Genomic DNA, 23,573 nt, shown 5'->3' with positions numbered 1-23,573 from the left:
AGCGTTGGTTTAAGGGAAGGTTTACTAGAAGTAATTAAAAAGTATACTTCTGTTTAGATTTTCATGGCACTTTAGGTATTCCTATGTTAAATGCTGTATTTTGTTCTGCTAACTTTAAATCAGTTTATTTGGAAATGAGCAAGGGAGCAGTGGTTTTAAAAAAATCATTTCAGGAGAGTAAAATTATCTCAGTGTCCCTCCCACATCCCTCCTTCTGCCTTTTTTTTTTTTTTTTTTGTCAGTTTTTCAGTAAGAAGCCCTTCGTATTTCTATCCACAAAAGAAACTTTTCATCAGGTTAGGCAGCAGAGGGGTATCTTGCAGCCACTCCCCTGGCATTCAGCACCCTGGTTTGAGACTAATTAAATGGCTCATATTTATCTGATATTTTCCCCCTGGGGAGCTCCAGAAACTTTTTTTTTTACAACTTAAGCTTCAAAAAGAAACCAGCTCAGTTAGCTTATGATGGAGGCAAGAAACAGGACACAGGGACATTTCAGAGCAGATTAGAACCGAGGTAAAGGAGAATACCATTTTCAATTAAAATTGCCTGGGGAAATTAGGTAGGCAGAGAATAATTACCTGGGTTGGCACACATCCAAGTTTCTGAAACTAAGACCCTGCTTGAATGATCTGAGGGATCATTGACAACCACAAGTAGCCAAGGACCTTGAAGTTTGTATCTCATCTTAAAGGTATTTGAGAGTTCTGGGTACAATGTATGGCTATTTTAAGTCAAATTATACAGCATGAGATGCTCGAACAAAACCCTATAAAAAAACAATACTCAAAACAAGCAGTACCACAAAGCATCAGGTTAAAAGAGGTTTCTATGACAAAATAAATGTACATTTCTATGGTTCAGCTATGCAACCAACAAGACACTGGGGCTGCGATTGAACTGTGGGAGAACATAAAGAGGACTGATTAAAGTATAGTTCTAGTCTCTTACCTCCTTAGGCAAAGGGCCCTAGTACATGAACAGTCCTTGGTTAGCATCTTACAAGTACCAAGAAACATCACTGAGTAAATGTCCTAACACAAGGACTTGTCCAGCCTAGTCTTGCAAATGAGTCATTGAAATCAAATCTGCCTTGAATGCAAATGTCAAGATTTAATATTGTACTTCTTATCCCAGCTCCACCTCCAGTGACCTGTTACTGTTATACAACTGCTAAGCATGGTTTCTCAGGGTCTGTGCTGCCTGTGGCTGGTTGCACGTGGTGCCGTGCTGCCATTGCGATGGGGGAATAGAATCAATGGAAAAGTTTTCAGGTGATTGAACTATAGATTTTTTCTTTCCCATTACCTTGAGGAGGGCCCACCACCTTCTCCATAATAGGAAAGGGATCCAGTCATGTTTCTTACTTGCTTCTAGTGTTAGCTTTTGCTGTGTTTTCGTTTTTTCATAATCTCTCAATTTCAAAATGATGCATAGTGGAAGAGGGTTTAGGAGGAACAAAAGACAGAAAAAGGAATTAATTATATTTTTTCTCTTTCCTCTTTCAAAATAAAACACGGGGGTAGAGGAATCTTTTTTTCTTTTCTTTTTTAAAGAGATTTTCATAGACTTGCTGAACAAGGCAGCTGCTGGTATATAGGGTATTTTAATGCAAATTACAGAAATATATCCCTTTGTAGGGGTGTAGGCCCCACTCACCTCCTGGCCATGGACAGGAGCCGTATCTGTCTGAGTGCAATGCATGCGTGCTTGGCCACCACCTTGTGCTATATAATAGATGCAGAAATATCCCCCGTTTTATACTTCGGAAGTACAGATGGATGCGCAGGCAGTTGTCTTAAGAGGAAGGGTCCCAGGGCCAGTGCATCAGGGGTTGAATTCATGCTTCTTTGCTTACCTGTCACATGACTCTGGATAAGAGTGAGATGACAACTCTGAATCTCAGTCTGCTCATCTATAAACCATTTCTATGTCATAGAGTTTGACGAGATATAATTAGTTAATATACATAAAACACTGAGAGTGGTACCTGAACATAGTAATTTCTTGTTGATTGGTAGTTATTATTTGCTTCTGACAGTTTTGTCCTCTAACCAAACATGCTTTTGAAGGGAGATTTCTTAAGGATTCTCATTTTTTAAAAGTCCTATCTAACTATCTAATAAGCCATGTATTAGTGGATTATGTTAGGCAGTATTTTAATTATCTTTAAACTTTTCCTTTTTTTTTTTTTTTTTTTTTTTTTTTTTTTTTTTTTTTTTTCTGTTACACAGGCTGGAGTGCAGTAGTACAATCACAGCTCACTACAGTCAAGACTTCCCCAGTTCAAGTGATCCTCCCACCTTAGCCTCCTAAGTAGCTGGGATTACGGGCATGTGCCACCATTTCTGGCTAAATTTCTGTTTGTTTTTTTTTTTGTAGAGATGGAATCTCACTATGTTGACCAGGCTGATCTCAAACTCCTGGACTTAATCAGTCTTCCCACCTTGGCATTCCAAAGTGTCGAGATTACAGGCATGAGCCACCACACTTGGCCTGCTTTTACTTTAAATATTAGTATGGTTATGTATATGCTGCCTCTGCGTAACTTCCCAATAACCAAGTCAGTTGAATGAAAGAGTGGTTTAAATTGGTAGATACCATGTATAAAATATAACCTAATTTAATTAAAACATTTTGGCCCATGTTATTATTTGGATACTCTGTCCTAACAAAACAAAACAAACAAACAAAACCCAAATTTTTGGTCCTTCTAGGTACTGAGTGTGTGTTTGCTGCTTCTTTTAAAGAATGTCAGTTTCCTAGACATCTAGTTTCATAAGGTTTAGTTTAAAGAAGAGAAGCATCTCTTATAGATTTAGAATTTGTTAGAGTACAGATATTCTTTACGTTAGATAACAGAAGCCCAATAACATTTGGAAGAATTGTTAAAAATGTACTGACTGGTTTTATTTAGCCTCTCTGCTGGTCAGTTAGCTTTTCTTGTGACGTCACTGCAGATTCAAGCCTGAGTTACATAGATGACAGATGCATGCTAAGTTAGGTGTAACAGGCAGAATTCTAAGGTGGCCCCAAGACTACTGCCCCTTGGTTTACATATCCTGTATGATCCCCAGGACTGTGACTATGATGGGATGCCACTCCTGTGATTAGGTTATGTTACATGCCACTGTTTTTAAGACTAAAAGCTTGTCCTCAGTGGACCCTAAAAGGGGGTGGAGAGACAGATTCAGAAGAAAGATTCTGTAAGGGGAGATTCTCCATGACTGGCTTTAAAGATGTTGGGGGCCATGTGACAAGGAGTGTGGATGGCATCTAGGTGCTGAGAGCAGCCCCCAGCCAACAGCCTGAGCAAACTTGTAAGTAGATTATTTCTCTGAGCCTCCAGAAAGGATGAAGGCTAGCCGACACCTTGATTTTAGCCTTGTAAGTTGCTAAACAGAAAACCCAGCAACTGCACCTGGACTCCTGACCTACAGAACTATGAGCTAATAAATGTGCATTGCATCAAGTCATTAGGTTTGTGGCAGTTTGTTATGCAGCTATAGAAAACTAATACATGAAGGAAACCAGGCAAAAGAATGTAGGTTGGCAATTGCAAAGCCATTACCATTATTTAGAGAAAAAAATAACACCCATAAAGTAACTTGTAATGACCTCTAAAGAGCCTGTTTTGCATGGTAGAACCGGTTAGCCACAGTAAGTGACAGATAGCAGAGCTGTAAGTTTTCTGGGCAGAGTTTAGATGCTTTCTCAAACTGGCAGTTTTAGACATGGGGGAGGGGGCAAATGAATGGCTAAAATAGCTTGCTTTCTTGGTGTTTACTGCATGATGGCAAAGAAAAAAATAGAGAATAGGAAGTTGGAATATCCCTCCTTCCATGCTTATACATGTGGCCTACAAGGCCTTTCATTTAGGGATCACTCATTTGGGTTGGTGAGAAGAGAACACAGGGGAAGGAGTTGGCTGGGTGGAAATGCTCTGGAGGGTGGGGGCCGTGGGGACCTGGAAAACCCAAGCTTTCTCTGAGGGGACCAGATGCCTTTCAGCTGTGGCTGAGTTGTCTGCAGCATTCTGTTGTGGCATCATCCAAATTTCCAAGAGAAGGTAGGAGTCTGGATATTTATGTGTAGTCTCTCATTTTTTCAGTATTAATAACCAGCTCAAACTTTAAAAGATCACTATGGTTGCATATAAACATATATGTGGCCAGATCAGGCCCATGAGTAGCCTCTCTGTGAATTCAGCCTAGAGAATTAATATATGGGGGCAGTTCCAAAGACTCAGAGAAATGGAGGGTATGAGTGCCATGAGTTCTAGGAGTTTTGTCTGTTTTTTTCACTGCCATGTACTCAAACTGCGAACAGCATCTGGCACACAGTAGGTGCTCAATAAATATTGTAGAGTGAACCTGAGGAAACATAAACATATTAATACCTTAAATGAACATATGAAATATGATTGCATTGGCGAAACTTGTTTCTAAGATTTGGTTACTTTTAATGTCCAGGCATGGTATGATTTGGGTTAATACAGTGTTCTTTTGGCCCACCCATTTTCTTTTTCTTTCTTTTCTTTTCTTTTTTTTTTTTTTGAGACATGGTCTCCTCTGTTGCCCTGGCTGGAATACAGTGGTGTGATCTTGGCTCACTGCAAACTCTGCCTCCTGGATTCAAACGATTCTCCTGTCTCAGCCTCCTGAATAGCTGGGATTACTGGCACACACTACCACACCTGACTAATCTCATTTCTTTTTTTACCTGCAATATATGTGAGGGCTCTTATGGAAGCATTAGCTACAACAGAATGAAGCAGGCAGTGATCCCTTCTGTGTTGCTTGGGTACCTTGCGCCTCTCGTCTTGTCTCACTCTGACCCTCACTTGTGAGATAAGTCCTTATACCATCTACGTTTTACAGATAGGAGCTGGTTTCAGAGAGGTGAAGACAGTGGCTGGAAACTGCAAAGCTGGTAGATGGTGGTGCTCAGCTCTTCTGACTGCCAGGCCTTTGCCTTGCACCTCTGTGCTTGATACTCGGTATGCACTGGAACCAGTCATGTCAGCATCACCTGAGAGCTTGAGCTTCAGACGTGCTTAGTCTCAGGCCCTGCCTCAGATCCACATTCAAACAGAATGTGCATTTTAACCAGATATGTTGGTGATTTTTATGTTAAACTTTGAGAAGCTCATCCTACCCCACTGGGTTCTATACTTGGGTTATTCCTGAATCACTTTTATGGATTTGGCCAAAGCTATGTTTCCACTTAATGTTTCATCCTTTCCACTTAAATATATTTGCTTAAAAAGAAAATACAACTGTGATAAATAATGATGGTAATGTGGTAATATTGCTATTATAAGTAGCTGTAAATAATTATAGTTATTTACATGGTTAATACAAGAATGATTCCATTTTCTATAAATAGAAAGTAAGTGCTAATGTCCATGATACATTATCTCTCCATGAACCATTGTGAAATATTTGTATTTTAAGATGGTACATGGAGACTATGTATATCATTAATAATAAAGTGTAATAAACCGTAAAATATCTCTTCATGGACCATTAGTGGGAGTGTATTTCCCTTTGGGAAATAACACTGTGGTTGATTGTAAAAATGTCCTCCAGGTCTTCCCCACTGTACATTCATGCCTTTGCAATGTGCAGTCCCCCATCAAGAGGTGAGACCACATTTCCCTATCTTTTGAATGTGGGCTTGACCACGTGGCTTGTTTTTCCAAATGACATGTTAGTCAATGCAACACATCAGAGGCTTGGAAAGTGCTTGTACTTTGGGGCCTGCCTTCTTGCTGCTCTTGCAAACTTGAGAACACCAAAATAAATGGTTATTGATTTAAGCTACAAAAGTTTGAAGTCTTTGTTACACTGCACAAACTCACTGACACAACTGCTTTCTAACATTCTGTTTGCTTGCCAAACAATAATTTCCATGTTCAGTGTTAAGTCAGACTAAAATGATCTGTTTTGGTTCAACTTTGCCCAATTATTCTTCACTTTAAAACAAAATCTAAATATTGAATATCTTGGGGAAGGACATCACATGCTAGTCTTATGTTCAGTCTGTATATAGATTCACTAAAACAGGCTAAATTCAATGTTACCTTCAAATATATGTAGGTTTTTTCCTCCTCTGAGAAATAAAAGCTTTACCCTTGGCAAAAGTTCTCCTTTGCTTTGAAATAAGACTATGAATAACACTGGCATGATTAGTGGTGGTTTACAGTAAAATATTGGTGTTTCCTTATGGCTTGAAGGCAGTTCCATACGTATGTTTTTCTTTTGTCAGGGTAAAATAAAATTGGGTATTTTGCATCACAAGGAATCCCCTGAAGAATCACAATAAGAATTTTTAAAGTATTTAAATTTTACCACTTACTGTGTTCTCTTGAAGAATGTGTTTTCTCACTTTTGGAAAAAAACAACTGATATTCACTGGCAAACTCACTGAAATGTAGCGTTTTTTCTTAAAGACTGCTTTCATGAAGTATGATTTACATACCGTAGAATATACTCAAAATGTGCAATTCACTGGTTTTTAGTATTAATATATTCGCAGCATTGTGTAACTATCAACACAATCTAATCTTTGAATTTTCATTATCCCAAAAAGTAATCCCATCCTGCTCCCACAGAGAGCCACTAGTCTGCTTTCTGTTCCAGTGGATTTGCCTGTGCTGAACATTTCATATATATGGGAACGGGAACATACCATATGTGGTCTTTATGCTTGGCTTCTTTCCCTTACCATAATTTTTTTTTTTTTTTTTGAGACAAAATCTCGCTTTGTTGGAGGGCAGTGGTGCAATCTTGGCTCACTACAAACTCTGCCTCCCAGGCTCAAGTGGTTCTCCTACCTCTGCCTCCCGAGTAGCTGGGATCACAAGTGTGCGCCACCACACCTGGCAGACAGGGTTTTACCATGTTGGCTAGGCTGGTCTGGAACTCCTGACTGTAGGTGATCTGCCTGCCTTGGCCTCCAGATGTGCTGGGATTACAGGCGTGAGTCACCGTGCCTGGCCAGCGTAATGTTTTTTTTAAGTTAATTCACATCGCCATGTATATTTGTGTTGCGTTTTTGAATTGCTGGATAATAGTCTATTATGTGAACATACTACCACATTTTGTTAATATGTTTGTCAGTTGATAGACATTGGGATTGTTTACACTTGGGCTATTATTAATAATGCTGCTAAGAAATTTTACATAAAATTTTTTTATGGATATATGTTTTTATTTTTCTTGGGTGTATATCTAGGAGTAGAATTACTAGATAATACAGTTACTTTATGTTTAACCATTTGAGCAACTGGTAGACTGTTTTCCAAAGCAGCTGCATTATTTTATATTTTCCACCAGCAGTGTATGAAGATCTGATTTTCTCTAAATTCTTGCCAACACTTGTTATTATGTCTTTTGATTATAGCTTTCCTAGTGGCTTTAAAGCAGTGTCTCATTGTGGCTTTGATTTATATTTCCCTGATGGTTGAGCATCTTTTCATGTATTTGTATATCTTCTTTTGAGAAATGTCTGTTCAGGCCATTTGCCCATTTTTAAATTGAGTTATCTTTTTCCTGTCCAGTTCTAAGAGTTCTTACGTCCTCGATAAAAGTTCCTTATCGGATTTCCTGTTCTATGGATTCTCTTTTCACTTTTTTGATGGTGTACTTTGAAGCGCAAAAGTTTTTAAAGAAGTTCGATTTACTTTTTTTTTTTTTTCTTTTGTTCTTCATGCTTTCGGTGTTATACCTAATAAACTATTGTTCTGGTCACAAAGACAGTGCCATCCAAGATCACAAAGATTTACTCCTATGTTATATTTACTTTTAAGAATTTTATAGTTTTACATTTGTGATTCATTCTGAGCTAATTTTTGTCTGTGTTGTGAGGTAGGAGCCTATCTTCATTCTTTTGCCTGTGAGTATTCAGTTGTGCTAGCACCGTGTGTTGAATAGACTCTCTTTCCCCATTGGATGATCTCTATACTTTTGTTGAATGAAACAGCTTTTGTTTGTATTAACACTGATACAACTCTGGAGTTTGGGATATTGTTTACCTATTATGGTATGAATATATTTCTTCTTTGAAAGACCAAAATACCTAGGGAGACACACATGAACACCCTCCTCCCCCGCACACAGACACTCATGCACTAGCCCCTTCTTTTTTTATTTTTCCTGAGATGGAGTCTCAGGCTGTTGCCCAGGCTGGAGTGCAGTGGTGTGATCTCTGCTCCCTCCAACTTCTGCCTCCTGGATTCAAATGAGTCTCGTGCCTCTGCCTCCTGAGTAGCTGGGATTACAGGCATGTGCCACCACGGTTGGCTAATTTTTGTATTTTTTGTAGAGCTGGTGTTTTACCATGTTGGCCAGGCTGGTCTTGAACTCCACTCCCAAGGGAAGCGATCCACTCGCCTCAGCCTCCCAAAGCATTGGGAATATAGGCATGAGCCACCGCACCTGGCCACTTCTGTGTACTTCTGACACCACCTGAAACTCTTCCTCCCACTCCACCTTAAAAAGATCCTGAAATCTAGATTTCAGCCAAACCAGATATCCAATGTCAAATCCAGAGCAACATAAACAACTTAATAACAAAGACGATAAAGAAGCATCCATAAAAATAGTGATTCTCTTTGCAGATAGATGTGATTCTGTTATAAAAAGAGTTTTTTTCCCATTTACAGTTCATCTAAGGACATTTTACTGCTAATCAGGAAAAGATAATTATATTTACTTTGAGCAGGTTTTAGATAGCCTTGTTATTCTATTGCTGCTTAATTATTTTAATAGATTAAGAGGCTGAGTGGGATATTAGCATTGAAGCAAGAGTATATCAACTCTTGGCTGGGTGTAGGAGTAATAATTCTGATATAATGACAGTGCGTCTGTGTCATTTGTTTGCAACTTATGCCACTAACTTTTTTTCTGTTTTTCTGACATGTTTTTAAATTTAAATTATAGATTCTGATTTTGAAATGCAAAGGACTGTTTTTCTCTATGAAAACGTAAGTCCTTTACATTGATTTGTCTCTTGTCTATGTCTGTTTCACAGAGGACAGTGCTGCTGTGAGTTTGACAAAGTGGACATCACCTGCAGTCAGTCCAGAGCTGCCCGGTGAGTACTTTACAGCCTGTGTGGAGAGTCTTTGGTTGTAGGGTTCTAGAACTTTCAGTCTGTAAGATGAATCCCTTCATTCCAGCTGATGCTGCTTCTGAAATGCCTCTCATAACTGATTCACAATCATCTTCCCTGGTGTGGCAGAACATTAAGCAGGATCTCCCAGCACTTTCTAGGTTCAAGTTTATTAATTTCACTACTAACCTTGGGCCCTTTACCCTTTGCCAGATTTTCTACTTGCTTTTTGTGATAGTATTGCCTGCATTTAGTAAGCATCAGATGTTTTTGAAGTCATCATTGTTTACAGTTCTTTCTGGGGAGAAATGTATGCGACTTGTTTTCAGTCCTATGCAGATTTTGCTTAAGAAGATTCCCACCAATGTGAAAAATCACAACTGTGCACATAGTCAGCAAAAATCCTCCATTTTGGGGGGGCCTACCTAGGGGATGATGTAAATAAATTCTTCCAGTGCTCCCCTAATGGTCCATTTTATAAACCTTTAAAGAAACGCTAAAAGGGGAACTGGAAATATCTTTATATGGCCGATTTGTTTTATTATAAACTGTAACTTGCCAATATTTGTATCCCAGAGCCAAAATCCTAGTGAACAGGAGACATTGTTCTTTTATAATCCCTTGGTTGAATTGCTGTTTTTCTATTGCTGTTATAAGTAAAGCATTTGGACTATGTATCATTTCTTACCTTCAGCAACAAGAGTCTATTTTGTAGCAATGGCATGAACCAGCAACTTTACTGTTCCTCCCAATAGGTCCTCCTGGAGGATCTGTTCCTACAGGTCGTTGGCATTTAATGGTAGCATTTTTTTTCCTCCTGTGTGCTGCATATCATGTGAGATACTTCATTATCTTCTGGCAGTGCCTGTAGCTGATTTTCTTCTGGCCATTCAGCAAGGGGAAGGAAGAATCACACAACCTGACACTTCTCTAAGTGATCAGTGTTTAATGATGACAAGAGAGATCCAGAAAGTAGATTTATTATTGAATGTTCCTACCTATTTTTAGTTAAGTGCACTATCTTTTACTACTCCCCAAGGATGACTCATAAACCATGTCTTAGTAGGCAAAGCAGAGTTGGGGAGTGGGGGAGAATGAATAATTCTCTAAGGATTTTAAATCAGTGTGGATACATATCTGCTTTTCACTCCTTCGTCACATTAATCTGGACTATCCACTTTCTCTGTATAAGAGTTGTATAATCCTTAAATAGGTCATTTTTCATCAGCTGTATTTATAAATGGTTCCTATGATGAATTATGTGCTTAGTGAATATAATAAACACTTGATTCAAGAGTCCAAAAAAAAGAACCCCAACAGAGCTCAGAAGTTTTGTTAAATATTTCAAGTTCAAATAATAAATTTCTCTACATTAAGGAGTATAAATGCCATGCATCTAATTTTACAAAGACTTTGGATGGCCGTAGTTCCTGGGGCTGAAACATAGTACATGGGCTGTGTACTCTCGTCCTCACCCAATAGGGCCTGATTAGACTTGGAGCCCCAGATGTCACCTGGTGGTTGGTTGCTTATGTTAGTCTTGCCTTTCTCCCAGAGAATCCTTCCAAATGTCCCTCCATCCTCTCCTAAAAATAAAACCATTTGGCCTCTACTCTAGAATCATTCACTTGCTACATATCTTGAATTATGAGTTGTTTTTTAAAACACTAAACTAAAATCTGATTCTTCTATAATATCTTCCCATACTCAGAATTGGAAACATCTAGGCTCTGGAACCTGAGCATTTCTGATTTTGTCTTGAAATGCCTGTTTTATTTCCCCATACTTCCAACAGTGAGGAGCTCTGACTCTATGTTAGTTCTTAATGTATTTTTTAGGCCCATTTATAACACATTCAGAATATGTTTTTATTCTTATAAAGGCAGAAGGTCTATTTTGGATCTTGCTTATATGTCACATTCCGTTTTGCTTTTCTTAAAAACAAACAAACAAACAAACAAACAAAAACAGTGTTGGTCAATGAACTCCTAAAATAGAAAACATTTATTTAGAGAACAAAATGACTGTTTTTGGATGGATTATCCTCACCCTTGCATTGAGTGATCTTTGTATTGGGAGCTTTAGATTGGATCTTGCTGAAGAGGCATGTCTTAGTTTAGTGCAATCAAAAACTGCTTTCAAGTTTCAGAAAAAGGAAGTAAATAACCCTTGATAACTTCTCTCCTGTGGTATTTTAGTTTGGAAGATACACTATTCTTCTGAAAAACCTACCTGATGTTGGAGGCGCTTTCTTCCTTTCTAAATTATTTTAAATTGTTTTTATTAAATATTAATTATAGGCCGGGCATGGTGGCTCACGCCTGTAATCCCAGCACTTTGGGAGGCCAAGTCAGGCAGATTACCTGAGGTCAGGGGTTCAAGACCAGCCTGGTCAACATGTTGAAACCCTGTCTTTACTAAAAATACAAAAAAGTTAGCCAGATGTGATGATGCATGCCTGTAATCCCAGCTACTCGAGAGGCTGAGACAGGAGAATCATTTGAACCCAGGAGGTGGAGGTTTGCAGTAAGCTGAGATTGCACCACTGCCCTCCAGCCTGGGTGACAGGCAAGACTCCGTCTCAAAAAATATATATATTAATTATATACAGAATTTAGAACATTAGTGTTAGGCATGCAGCTCACCACACTCAATGTTTACTTTTCTTTCTTGCCTCTACTTTAGAGCCTTACTCGTTGTCCTGTCTTCTCTTGTACCTTGGAGACATAGATATGTTGTGCCAGCTATTACCATATTTTTTCTCGATCTAAGATATATGGCCTAAGGCTGCTGCACTGCTCTTTAGGAATGAAGATACCTCTTATTAACCTGTAAATACTGCAGTTATTTCAAACTCTTGAGTTTTATAGAAGCTCTTATCCATGGTACAACAATAGCAAGCACAAAAACCTGTGGTTTCTTTCACATTTTCTTAGAGCACATTCATGCATGCCAAGAGTCGTGAGATGAGCTCTCCAGAAGCAGTCTGAGAAGAGGATTTCTGCACAAGTGGTTTATCAAGGCAGGGCTCCCAGGAGAAACTACTGAGTGGAGGAAGGGAAGGGAAAGGGAAGAAGAAGCCAAGCAGGGGATGATTCAAGCAATGTGCCTGCCCCAGCTTGATCCTGGGGGCAGAGTTGGTGGGGTGCAGTTGGGAGCTCTGGAACATAATTGCTCCCTAGAGTCCGTTCCACTTCAAGGCAATGGAGCTAGGCTTTTCCACTCCTGATCAGTCAACTGTCTGTGGACAGGTAAGAGAGGGCTGTAAACTTCCAAGCATGTCTGCGCTATTTATCTGCAGGTCAAACAGCTTCGGGTGGTTGAAAAGGGTTTTTCTTAAGAAATGTTGGTACCATCCCTTAGAAGCAAAGCACACAAAAGCTGGGAAAGGGCACACAAAACCATTAAAGGGACCCAGTGTTATCTGGGCAGGACACTAGAGTGTCTGCTCTACCAAGCCACATACTGTCTTCCTCTCTTCCTCACTCCTGCAGGCACATTTTTTCCCCCATTTATTTATTTTATTGCATTTTAGGTTTTGGGGTACATGTGAAGAAAATGCAAGATTGTTGCATAAGTACACACGTGGCAGTGTGATTTGCTGCCTTCCTCCCTATCACCTACATCAGGCATCTCTCCCCTTGCTATCTCTCCCCAACTCCCCACCCCCCACCGTCCCTCCCCTATTTCCCCCCAACTGACCCCAGTGTGTAGTGCTCCCCTCCCTGTGTCCATGTGTTCTCATTGTTCAACACCTGCCTATGAGTGAGAATATGCGGTGTTTGATCTTCTGCTCTTCTGTGAGTTTGCTGAGAATGATGGTTTCCAGGTTCATCCATGTCCCTACAAAGGACACAAACTCATCGTTTTTGATGGCTGCATAATATTCCATGGTGTATATGTGCCACATTTTCCCTGTCCAGTCTATCATCGATGGGCATTTGGGTTGTTTCCAGGTCTTTGCTATTGTAAACAGTGCTGCAATGAACATTCGTCCTTACAGTAGAATGATTTATAATCCTTTGGATATATACCCAGTAATGGGATTGCTGGGTCAAATGGAATTTCTATTTCTAGGTCCCTGAGGAAGCGCCACACTGTATTCCACAATGGTTGAAGACAGTGCAGGCACATTTTTAATCCTTAGGCCATTTCCTGGTGTAGGTTAAGCACTTATAGAAGCTGCATAGAATTCTTTTTCTTCCTCTGAGCCTGTAATGAGCTACTGCTTCAAAGAGCTAAGTCCTAAAGTGATTGCAGTGTTGGGAGACACCTAGCTAATTTTCAGGGAGTAGAATTTCTACCTATATTAGAGTTTTAGAAATAGAAAACCTGACATTTCAAATCTTTCCTTAGTAAAATCATGGATAATGATTTCAGTGCCCTGAAAGAAGAGGTGAGGATGTGTGATTGTATGATTAGAGATTATTCTTGCTAGGAACATTTCTAAGCACACATGTTAACTTTATTATTTTTCATTCTCATCTCTTTTAGCCATTCTTTATTTCCTAATAGTTCACCTTTGCCTTTAAAAGTATTTTCTTTTCATAAGCTTTTAAGAGAATATATAATGTTTCCTGGGTACTTTCTATTTTAATTGATTATTTTATTTTATGTGTTATGTTATGTGACAGGGTCTGGTTCTGTTGCCTGGGCTGAAGTGCAGTGGCTTGACATAGCTCATTGCAGCCTGGAACTCCTGGGCTCAAGTGATCCTCCTGCCTCAGCCTCCTAAGAAGCTGGGACTACAAGTATGCACCACCATACCTGGCTAATTTTAAAAATTTTTTGTAGAGTTGGGGTTTGGCTGTGTTGATGAGGCTAGTTTGTAACTCCTGGCCTCAAGTGATCCTTCCAACTTAGCCTCCCAAGTTTCCAGTATGACGGGCATGAGCTACTGCACCCAGCCCTGATGGTTCCTTCGATTGAGTCTAGCACAAAATTTCATGATTGTTCACCTGATATCCCAGACCAGCCAGCACTACCCAACGGAAGTGTCATGTATAAAACATACAATATTTCAAATTTTCTTGTAGCTTCATTAAAACAGCGAAAAGAAAGAGGTTACAGCAACCTAAACTGGAGGCTAGAATGTCCAAAATGACTGATGAAATTAATTTTATTAACACTTAACTTAGCATATCCAAATAATTATTTCAACATTTAATCAATGTAAACATTATGGGGGTTTTACCCCCTTTTTTTGTTGTTGTTGTTTACTGAATATTTTGTACTTATAACAAATCTCAAGACTAGCCAGCCATACTTCAGTGCTTGAAAGCAACATTTGGCTCATGGTACCATATTGCCCAGTGCAACTTTAGAATACTGCAGAGGAACTCTGGCAAAAGGCTTTATTGTCTTTGAATAAGACTCTTTGTCCGTGCTCCCGAGTCTCCCAGCTTTTGTAACACTACTCAGTGAGGAAATGAGGCAGTACTGTCGTCCAGAGAGAGTGAGCTGATCTGTCCTTGAGGTGCTATTGCTACTTCCATTTTTGGATGTAGTGCCCTGTTGTACATGAATTAGTATTAAAACGTTTAGGTTTGGCAGTTCAGATGTCACTGATACCCTTCAAGCGTCACTTTTTAGAAGATCATGGGCCTTGAATGGAGGGTAGAAAGTAGAGAAATTTTAAAGAGGAAAGGGAGAGTATTTCAATAGGAAAAAAAAAAAATCTCTATATGTATATAATATGTTTTGGGGGAGGATTCTAGAAAAGTTTGGGTATAGCTCTTTTATGTAAACTCATGGGGCTGGAGTGTTAAATATACAATGAAAAAGGTAGAGTTAATGGCCAGACTGATACCAGGCTCAAAGAGTTGAATTTTGCAGTACATGAAATGAGATATCACTATGATACAGTGTATATGATAGGACCTGTTCTGGTTATTTATTGTTATGTAAGAAGTCACTTGAAGATATAGTGGCTGCAAACGACGGCAGTCACCTTTTTACCTCTCACTTTTTCTGCAATCAGGAGTTAGGGAAGGGCCCAGCTGTGCCTTTCTGGCTCCGGCTGTCTCGTACAGTTGTAGTCAGGTGGGAGCTGACGCCGGAAGAGCAGGCAGCTGGTGTGGCTCAGCATCTCTTCCTCTTCACGCAGTCTCATGTGGTCCTCTCTATGCGGTCTCTCTTCATCGGTAGCTTCATTTTCATAGCATGGCAGCTTCAGGGCAGGGAGACAGGCTGCCTGGGCTTCAGTGTGATTATTCTGGCCGACCAGGTGGAAGCAGCATTGCTTTATAACTTGGCCTTGGAAGTCATGCATGGTCACTTCCATTGTATTACAGTAGTCTTCTCTTATCTGCAGGGATTATGTCCCAAGACCCCCAGCAGATGCTTGAAACTGTGTTTGGTACCAAATTCTATGTATGTTGTGTTTTTTCTGATAATCAAGATAGCTGCTCGTGGCTAATAAGTGGGTAGCCAGAGTGTACAGCGTGGGATAAGCTAGACAAAAGGATGACTCTGGATGTGAGAGATTGCATCGTACTCCTCAGAATGGCTCCCAATTTAAAGCTTATGAATTATCTCTGGAATTTTCCATTTCGTATTTTTGGACTGCAATTTACCTTTGGTACCTGAAACCATGGAACGCAAAATGGCACCTGCCCAGTTTCAAAGGGAGGAGACTTACGAGTTCACTGCTCAGAGACAGGAGTATTGAAGTCACATTGTATGAAGATAATGTTGCAGCTATTTTTGGGCAATATCATCTGCCTCAGGGACCCTCTCCATTGCCACTGCTGTCTGCATCTTGTCCTACTGAGCTGTGTTCTGGGAGTGCTGCGGTATGAACATAGCTTTCATTCTCGGGGACCCTTCTGTACAGTGGCTCTGTCTTCTCTCCTTACCTAGTAAGCTGGACTGGGCAGCCCTTAACAAAATGTAAAGTCTTCTGCTTAGGCCCTAAATGGCTAACCTGGGTGCTCTGTTTATTTTTCATTATGTTTCCTTCTTTGTTAGAAGAATAGTGGGCATATGCCAACCCCATCTGTTCTCCTCTCGGTTTTTATTTGTGGAGGAATTGAGAGAGAGTGGAGAGAGAGAGAGCAAAAATGAAAAGAAGGACGAATGTTCTAACCCCTTACTGGGCTTACCGAAAAGACTTGTCTTACCTTTTCCACCGAAGGATGTCCTCTCCAGAAAACAATTCTTTAGTCTGGCCAACTGCCAGTCTTGTCTCACCATCATTCTGTTTCTAGGGTGGGTTTCTTTCACTCTGTCTGTTGCTTTCCCTGGCCAACTGGGTTTCTCTTCCCAAGGTGATTAGAAGGAAAGAGGAGAAGCATAGCACCAACACCATGACCTTTGAGAGAGAACTTTCCTAACAGGCTGCTAAGCTCAACATTCTGCCAAATACTCTTCCCCCTGGTTTTCACAGGAAATCCCTCTCCTTTGCCAGAATCTCATCTTTACCCCAACGTGGGCTCTGAAACTAGGTGCATAGTGAGACTTGGCTTACTTTCTTTTCTTCCTTTCTTTTGCACAGTCATAACTTTCAGCTGGAAAGATTGAAATACCAGCTGTGTAAGAGTTTAGGTGAAGTATGCTGAGTTCTGCAACTTATTTACGATGAAATGGCTTCAAAAAAGCTGATGGATGGGTAGACTGATGAATGAAGGGCTAGATAATCAAAAAAGCTAGTAGCGTAAAATGTTCATTGTAGAATCTACCTGGTAAGTATATGGGTATACTGTTCATATATATCACATAGTGTATGCTTATGGTGTATAAATATATATAATATTAATTTTTTTCACTTTAAAAAATTTTTTAAATAAAATGTTAGGGAAGCATTAACCATAAATTATAGTAGTGGGATATATTTGAAAACAAAATGTTCTTTTTCTGCTTAACAAGTGCTTTAGGCTTGTCCTCATTTTCAGTTGAACTTTTTAAAAGGTTGTATTAGCATTGTTAATTGTTCTACCTTCAGTTTACGTTCAAGGTTTGAGGGAACTGGAAAAGATCTAACAGTCCAGTCTAGAAAAATAGTCTAAAATTCTAGCTATTTCACTTAGATTTTGTAGTTTCTTTGAGCTTGCCACATATTGTTTGTGAGTACGCTGCTATTGAAGTCATTTTGATATTACAGTTGTTTTTCTGTGTCATTTCCTGAGGGCCTTTGTGGTGGCAACAGTAAGAAATTCTTATTCCAAAAGTAGGATTTCTTGTCTCCTTACCTGTTCCATACACTCCCATGTTAAATTGGGCATTCTGAATCTTTCCCAGAAATGAAATATGGACTTTTCTCCCACATTGGAAATTTTTGCTTTGTTTTTTCTGCTTCTATAAGAGAGGGGGGAAAAATAAATCCGATTCAGCTCCCTGGATTTTTTTTTTTTTTGATATATCAATAAAATGTTTAAAATCATTGGACATTGTTGCATTTGGAAAGTTCTTAATAAACTATTATACTTTTCCAAAATGAAAAGAAGAGTAGACGTCTTGTCTTTGCTGTCCTCAGGTGGGATAGGGCAGTTTGCTGAGGACTGAAGACTAAAATAAACCCTCCCAGGAGAGGAACCAGCCGATGACCTTGGGCTGCAACCATCTTGCAGATCAGCTGCTTCATTCCTTTCCGTGTTTTGTGGCCCGTAGGGGGGAATCAAGTGTCACAAAAGCAGGAAGAGAGCAGTTTGAGGAGGCTTCAGATACACTGCTGGTAAAAGTGTTGACGTGATCTCCTGACCCTTTCTGTATGGCTGGAGGACTGGTGGCTTTACACAACCATTCAGGTAGCTAGGAGGAAGCAGTCCACCTGTGAAAAATAAGCTGTGAGAAACTGTTTCAACAGTACTGTTGTTTTTTTTTTTTAAATACTCCCCACATAATAATAAAGGGGTCTAGAATTTGGATAGATGCCGTTACATTTTTGTGTTGGAGATATGTTAAAGAATCCATACTGAGCTAATAGAAAAATAGAAGTTAACCCACTCCTCTGAGCCATTAGAAGTTTACTGAAAAACTGAATGATGGCTCTTGGTGATTTTTAAATTTGTTACTTGACTGGATACATCACAGTGTGGTGGGAAGAATGTGAGCTCTGAAACCTGGGACTTTGGTTGTCCCATCTGTAAAATCAGCACAGTATCACCCTTTTCATTGGTTTTGGAAGTATTGACAGGGAAATGGTGAATGTATTGGACTTGTCTTGTTGCAGAGACTCAAAGTCTTCGTCCCCATTATCTTTCCTTTCCTATAGATGCTGATATTCTAAAACAAGACTGTTTCATGAGGCTCAGAACTAATTTCTAGTTAACTTACTTATTTCTCCTCCTCTCTGGGCTTCTGCCCTTTCTTCTGTACAAGTAGAAGGGAATTAAGAGTCTGCAAGGCACTGGTGTTGAGGGGCTCAGGGTATCACATTATTCTCACTTTGGGACCCTTTCCCTACCTAATGGTGCTCTGCAGCTAGGACTTCACACAGTGACATTTCTGTGGATTCTAATCATTTACCTTCCCATTAACAACAGTGAGTGTTGTGATTTCTTCACATCCTCACCAACACTTATTTTCTGTTTTTTGTTTGCTTTTTAAATGAGAGCTTTCTTAGTGGGGATGAAATTGTACCACCTTGTGGTTTTGCTTTATATTCCCTAATGACTGATGCTATTGTTCACCTTTTTACTTGCTTGCTGATAATTTATATCTCTTCTCTGACCTTTGCCCATTGTTAAAGTGGGTTGTCTGCTTTTTGTTTTTGTTGATTTAGTCGTAAGAGTTTTTTTTATCTGCACTAGGCACTTGATCCTTTTCAGCCATATGACTTGAAGATATTTGCTCCCATTCTACAGGTTGTCTTTCATTTTCTTAACCATATTTTTGATACACAAAAGTTTTCAATTTTGACAAAGTCAAATTTATCTTTTTTTTGTTGCTCCCACTTTTCTTGTCATATGTAAGCTCTGTTCATATTTTTTGTTATATTTAAGAATCCAAGTTTATGAAAAGTTACCCTAAGATTTGCCCTGTATGTTTTCTTCTAACAGTTTTATGATTTTAGCTCTTATATTTAGATCATGGAGCCATGACTAATTATCATGTGAGTTACGGGTCTAATTTCATTCATTTGCATGTTATTATCCAGTTGCCCCAGCACCATTTATTGATGAAACTATTCTTTCCAAGATTGAATGATCTTGGCACCCTTGTCAGGAGTCCATTGGCCATAGATTTGTGAGTTTATTTCTTGATTCTCAATTCCATTGCTTTGTTCTATATGCCTACACTTACATCAGTAACACACTAGTGTGTGTGTGTGTGTGTGTGTGTGTGTGTGTGTGTGTTTTACTGTGTCTTTTGTAGTAAGTTTTGATTTCAGGAAATGTGAGTCCTCCAACTTTGTTCTTTTCCATAATTATTTTGGCTACTCGGGGCTCCTCTTGAAGGAAGAGTTTTATTTTATAAATAAAAAAGTAATACCTTTATTTTGTTTTGTCCTGTAGTGATTTTTAAACTATGGTATTACAGCTCAGGAGAAAGCAGCAACTCCAGTGAATAATCATGTGATTGCCTATGGGTTATTATAGATGTGCTACAGTCCAAGGGCCTCTCTTGCTTAAAGTTTTACATTCTAGAAGCCCTGGAAACCTTGATGAGAACTGCATCAGTGGTATTCAAAGCAAAGCCAGTGCACAGACTGCTAAGATAAAGCTGCTTGTTAGAATTCCAGAGGGCCATATTTCAGCAGCCTTTTGGAAAAGAGCAAATGTATGAGCTTCTCATTTGCAGTGATAACTAGACATAGTTCTGATTTATGCATATGTTTGCCTGTACTAGTTATTGTCTTCAATTATAGAAGCAATGCTGAAAACAACTTTCTCTTATATAAAAGAAAGCTGTGATGCCGGCATCAAAATCAGGAAGAAATCAAAATTGTGGTGACAGAGAGTAAGGAAGAAGGCAGGTGATTTTGCTGTGATGAGTCACATTTGTTTCCAGTATGTTTGACCTCTAGACTTCCTTTTTGAGTAGAGGAGACTATGTAGGATTTTTCTTTTGAAAAGAACTTTTAGCTGTGAATCCTCAGCAACTGCTTTTTAAGCACTTCCAGATGGTCTTTAAAGTCCTCGTCTAATGGAAGTTGAGAGATTGCTACTGAGGGTTAGGGGATGGGGATAAAAAACTGCTTTATCTACTGGATACCTTGATGATGGGAAGTTATAAGAAGGAGACACATGTGTTTTTCAGCAGACCCTCATCAAAATACTATTAGAAGCAAGTACATATGTGTGTTTATGTGTATATGTCTGTTTATGTGTGTATGTGTGTTTATGTGTGTATTAGACACTCATGAGCCTAGAGCACGGAGTGAAACATGTCAGTAACTGTAATGGGAGAACTTCTTGGAACTGACATACTAAAGGAGGTAGGAAGAAATGGGCTAAGGCAAAAAGGCCCAGGGCCATCTTCGTGGGTAGAGAAAGTTGACTTCCCAGCCCATGCAGAGCTTCCTAAAGCTGAGATGGAGAGACTGCTGAGAAGTAGATTCCTAAGAGGCAGCTGATGTCAACAGGCCTGACTTGGGGGCTAGCCAGAACTCACCACTAAGGTCCTTGGTCTTCATGGTTTGGCAGGAGCTTTTGGCATCGCTGTGAAGATAACATTCTCATCTGGTGCAAACAAAATGAAACAAACCCCATGCTCTTAGAGAGGGCCTAAGACATAGTGAGTGTTCAATAAATGATAGCCCTTATTTTTGTTTAATATACAAAAACTGTGATTCTTAAGGGTCATCCCATAAAGCAGCCTTTTTATAAGGATCTCCAGAGGAAGTGTGGACTGAAACCTCCTGCCTAATTCATCCACTGTGAGAGTTTGTTTCCCTGCGGTAGTGGCAGTACTAACAACAAGAAACTCTCATTAAACGGGTACAGAATAAAGCTCCTTTTGGTGGATGTGTGCTTTCAGATCTATTACAAGCATGAGCAGTCGTCATTTCTTAGCCACTAAAATTGATTCAGAGATTCCAAAAACAAAGGAAACATATTAGGATGAGGTGCAGCCACCAAAAGGTCACACGTCCCCTGCTTGTGCTCAGTGCCTTTCACAGAGGTTACTGTGCAGTGTGGAAGGTCAGTAACCAAAGTGTATGCTGCAGGAAGAAACACCAAACGGCCAACCGGGATTCCCTCTCAAGGTGACAGTGGAGGTAGAAGTTTCACCTCTTTATGCTGTCCCAAGACGTGGTGAACTTATTCATGTATATTTTTTACTTTATTTGGTACCTCTTAATTCATTTAAAAATGGTTTTTACAACAAACCTGGGTTCTTTGTGTTTAAAACTTTTTTTCTTCAAATTTTATTTTAAGTTCAGGGAAACATGTGCAAGATGTGCAGGCTTGTTACATAGATAAACACGTGTCACAGTGGTTTTCTGCACAGATCATCCCACCACCTAGGGATTAGGCCCAGCATCCATGAGCTATTCTTCCTGATGCTCTCCCTCCCCACATCCCTTGCCCCCTAACATTTTTTTTTTGAAGGTTAAAAAGGAATTATCAGAGTGATTACCAGGGGGAAAATGCTGGGAAATGTATTACACCTGTTTTTTTCCCCCACAGGTAGTGAAAATCAGCTAGGGCTGAAAAATACCACAGACTGGATCACAGTTCTAGAGGCCAGAAGTCCAAGATCAAGGTGTTGGCAGGTGTAATTTCTTCTGTGGCCTTCCTCCTTGGCTTGCAGATGGCTGCTTTCTCTCTGTGTCCTCACGTGGTGTTTGCTCTGTGCACTCACATTCCTCATGCCTCTTTTCGTGTCCAAATTTCCTCCTCTTATAAAAACACCAATTACATTGGATTTGGGCCCATCCAAACAGCCTTATTCTAACTTAATAACCTCTTCAAAGATACAGCCAAATACAAATGCAATCATGTTCTAAAGTACTAGGAGTTAAAGCTTCAAAATAGACATTTGAGGGCAGTGAGGGATACAATTTTGTCCATAATAGGCAGTATGGGGTAAAGGAGAACATAGATAAAGCAGGAACTAAGAACTAGAAAAGTGGGTCAATAGTCAGGCCATGAAATTAAGGAAAAGTTTTAGGAGGGAAATCTGTAGACTGATAATAGGAAATAAGTGATTTTCCTGACTGATCGATGTCTCAGTTAGCTTTCAGTGAGTAACAGAATACCCCCAAAATTTAGTGGCTCAAAACAGTAGCTCCTCATTTTGCTCACAATTCAGTGGGTCAGCAATTTCAGCTGGCCCTGATTGGGAAGTTCTCCACTGGGCTCACTTATGGGTCTTTGGTCAACTGCCGAGGGCAGTTCGGGTGGTCTTAGCTGGCATGGCTCATTTCTTCTCCATGTGCCTCTTGCCTTCCAGCAGAGCAGTTTGGGCTTGGTTGCATGACAGTCGCAAAGTACCCAGAGTGCAAGAGCAAAACCATGCCATCATTTCTGCCACAATTCTATTGGCCAAGGCAAGTCACAGGCCAGCCCAGATTCAAGAGGTGAGGAAATAGACCTTTTCAGGTGATGGCTTGGGAGACAAGGAATATTTGACTGTAACAGTCCTGTGGCCCTATTGTGTATTCTATTAATAACAGACTTTGCTTATACTCATGAATCAGAAAATAACAATCTGGAAAGGAATTACAAGTGTATTTATTTATGGGTGGAAGTTCTTTATTGCCAAATTTGGAGAAATAGTTTAATCAGAACATTTCTTATAATGCTGGTTGTCTTTTGTTTTCCTGTTTTGCTTTGTCTATCTAGAGCACTGGGAGAGATCTTAGGAGAACTCTGGATGATAGTTCCCTTTTCTTCCCATATCCTATTTTGAATGAAGCCTCCGTGGATGAGGTGGCCCAGGGGAAACCTCAAGCTTTTATCTTACGGGGTCAGGTCTCATGAAGCTCTTACAAAAGAACTGGGTTTTTGGGGTCTTGTGTAGGGGGGTTACTTAAGAAAATTCAGCCATAACACCTTATATGGGAGATTAATGCTGCATATAAACCCTCTTGGAGAGAGCTGCCACCTTCTTGCCATAGTCACTAGTCCTTGGTATTCACATGGGGCTCTGTTAAGGGAGCCCCCCATCTAATTAGTTCTGGTGTTATATAAAATAATGCTGTATATAGCAGGGCTCCTTAGCCTCATTGTGAGATAGTGCACTGAATTTCTATGGAGGTGGAGAAGAACATATTAGCATCTTACAGGGCAGAGAGAGGAAACTGATGTGTAGAGTGTGAAAATTTCAGTATTAAAGTTTTATATTTGGAAAGCAATCATAAAATAATTTTAGTACATTTACATAAAAAACATCTTGGCAGATTCTTATCTGGTTAAACATTTACTTACCATATGACTGCAGCAATTTTACTCCTAGGTTATATTCTGCAGCAATTTTATTCCTAGGTTTTATTTCCCAAGAAAATGAAAACTTACCTCCACACAACGACTTATAAATGTATGTTCGTAGCAGCTTTAGTCATAATAGCA

At 39.6% G+C, this 23,573-nt stretch overlaps 1 protein-coding gene across 13 annotated transcripts in view; it reads left to right on the top strand.

The window, feature by feature from the left end:
• The window catches only part of PLCB4 (phospholipase C beta 4), a 395,299-nt gene that overhangs the window by 137,128 nt on the left and 234,598 nt on the right, over positions 1–23,573 (top strand). For all 13 annotated transcript variants that reach the window (XM_037736898.1, XM_017523963.2, XM_037736896.1 and 10 more), the window contains one exon: positions 9,037–9,099. The gene's annotated coding sequence lies outside the window, so the exon portion shown is untranslated. The remainder of the gene's footprint in view (positions 1–9,036; positions 9,100–23,573) is intronic.

Source organism: Cebus imitator, unplaced genomic scaffold (assembly GCF_001604975.1).
Source record: "Cebus imitator isolate Cc_AM_T3 unplaced genomic scaffold, Cebus_imitator-1.0 Scaffold31, whole genome shotgun sequence".
Classification (NCBI taxonomy): domain Eukaryota; kingdom Metazoa; phylum Chordata; class Mammalia; order Primates; family Cebidae; genus Cebus; species Cebus imitator.
This window is presented reverse-complemented; position numbering and strand designations above follow the sequence as displayed.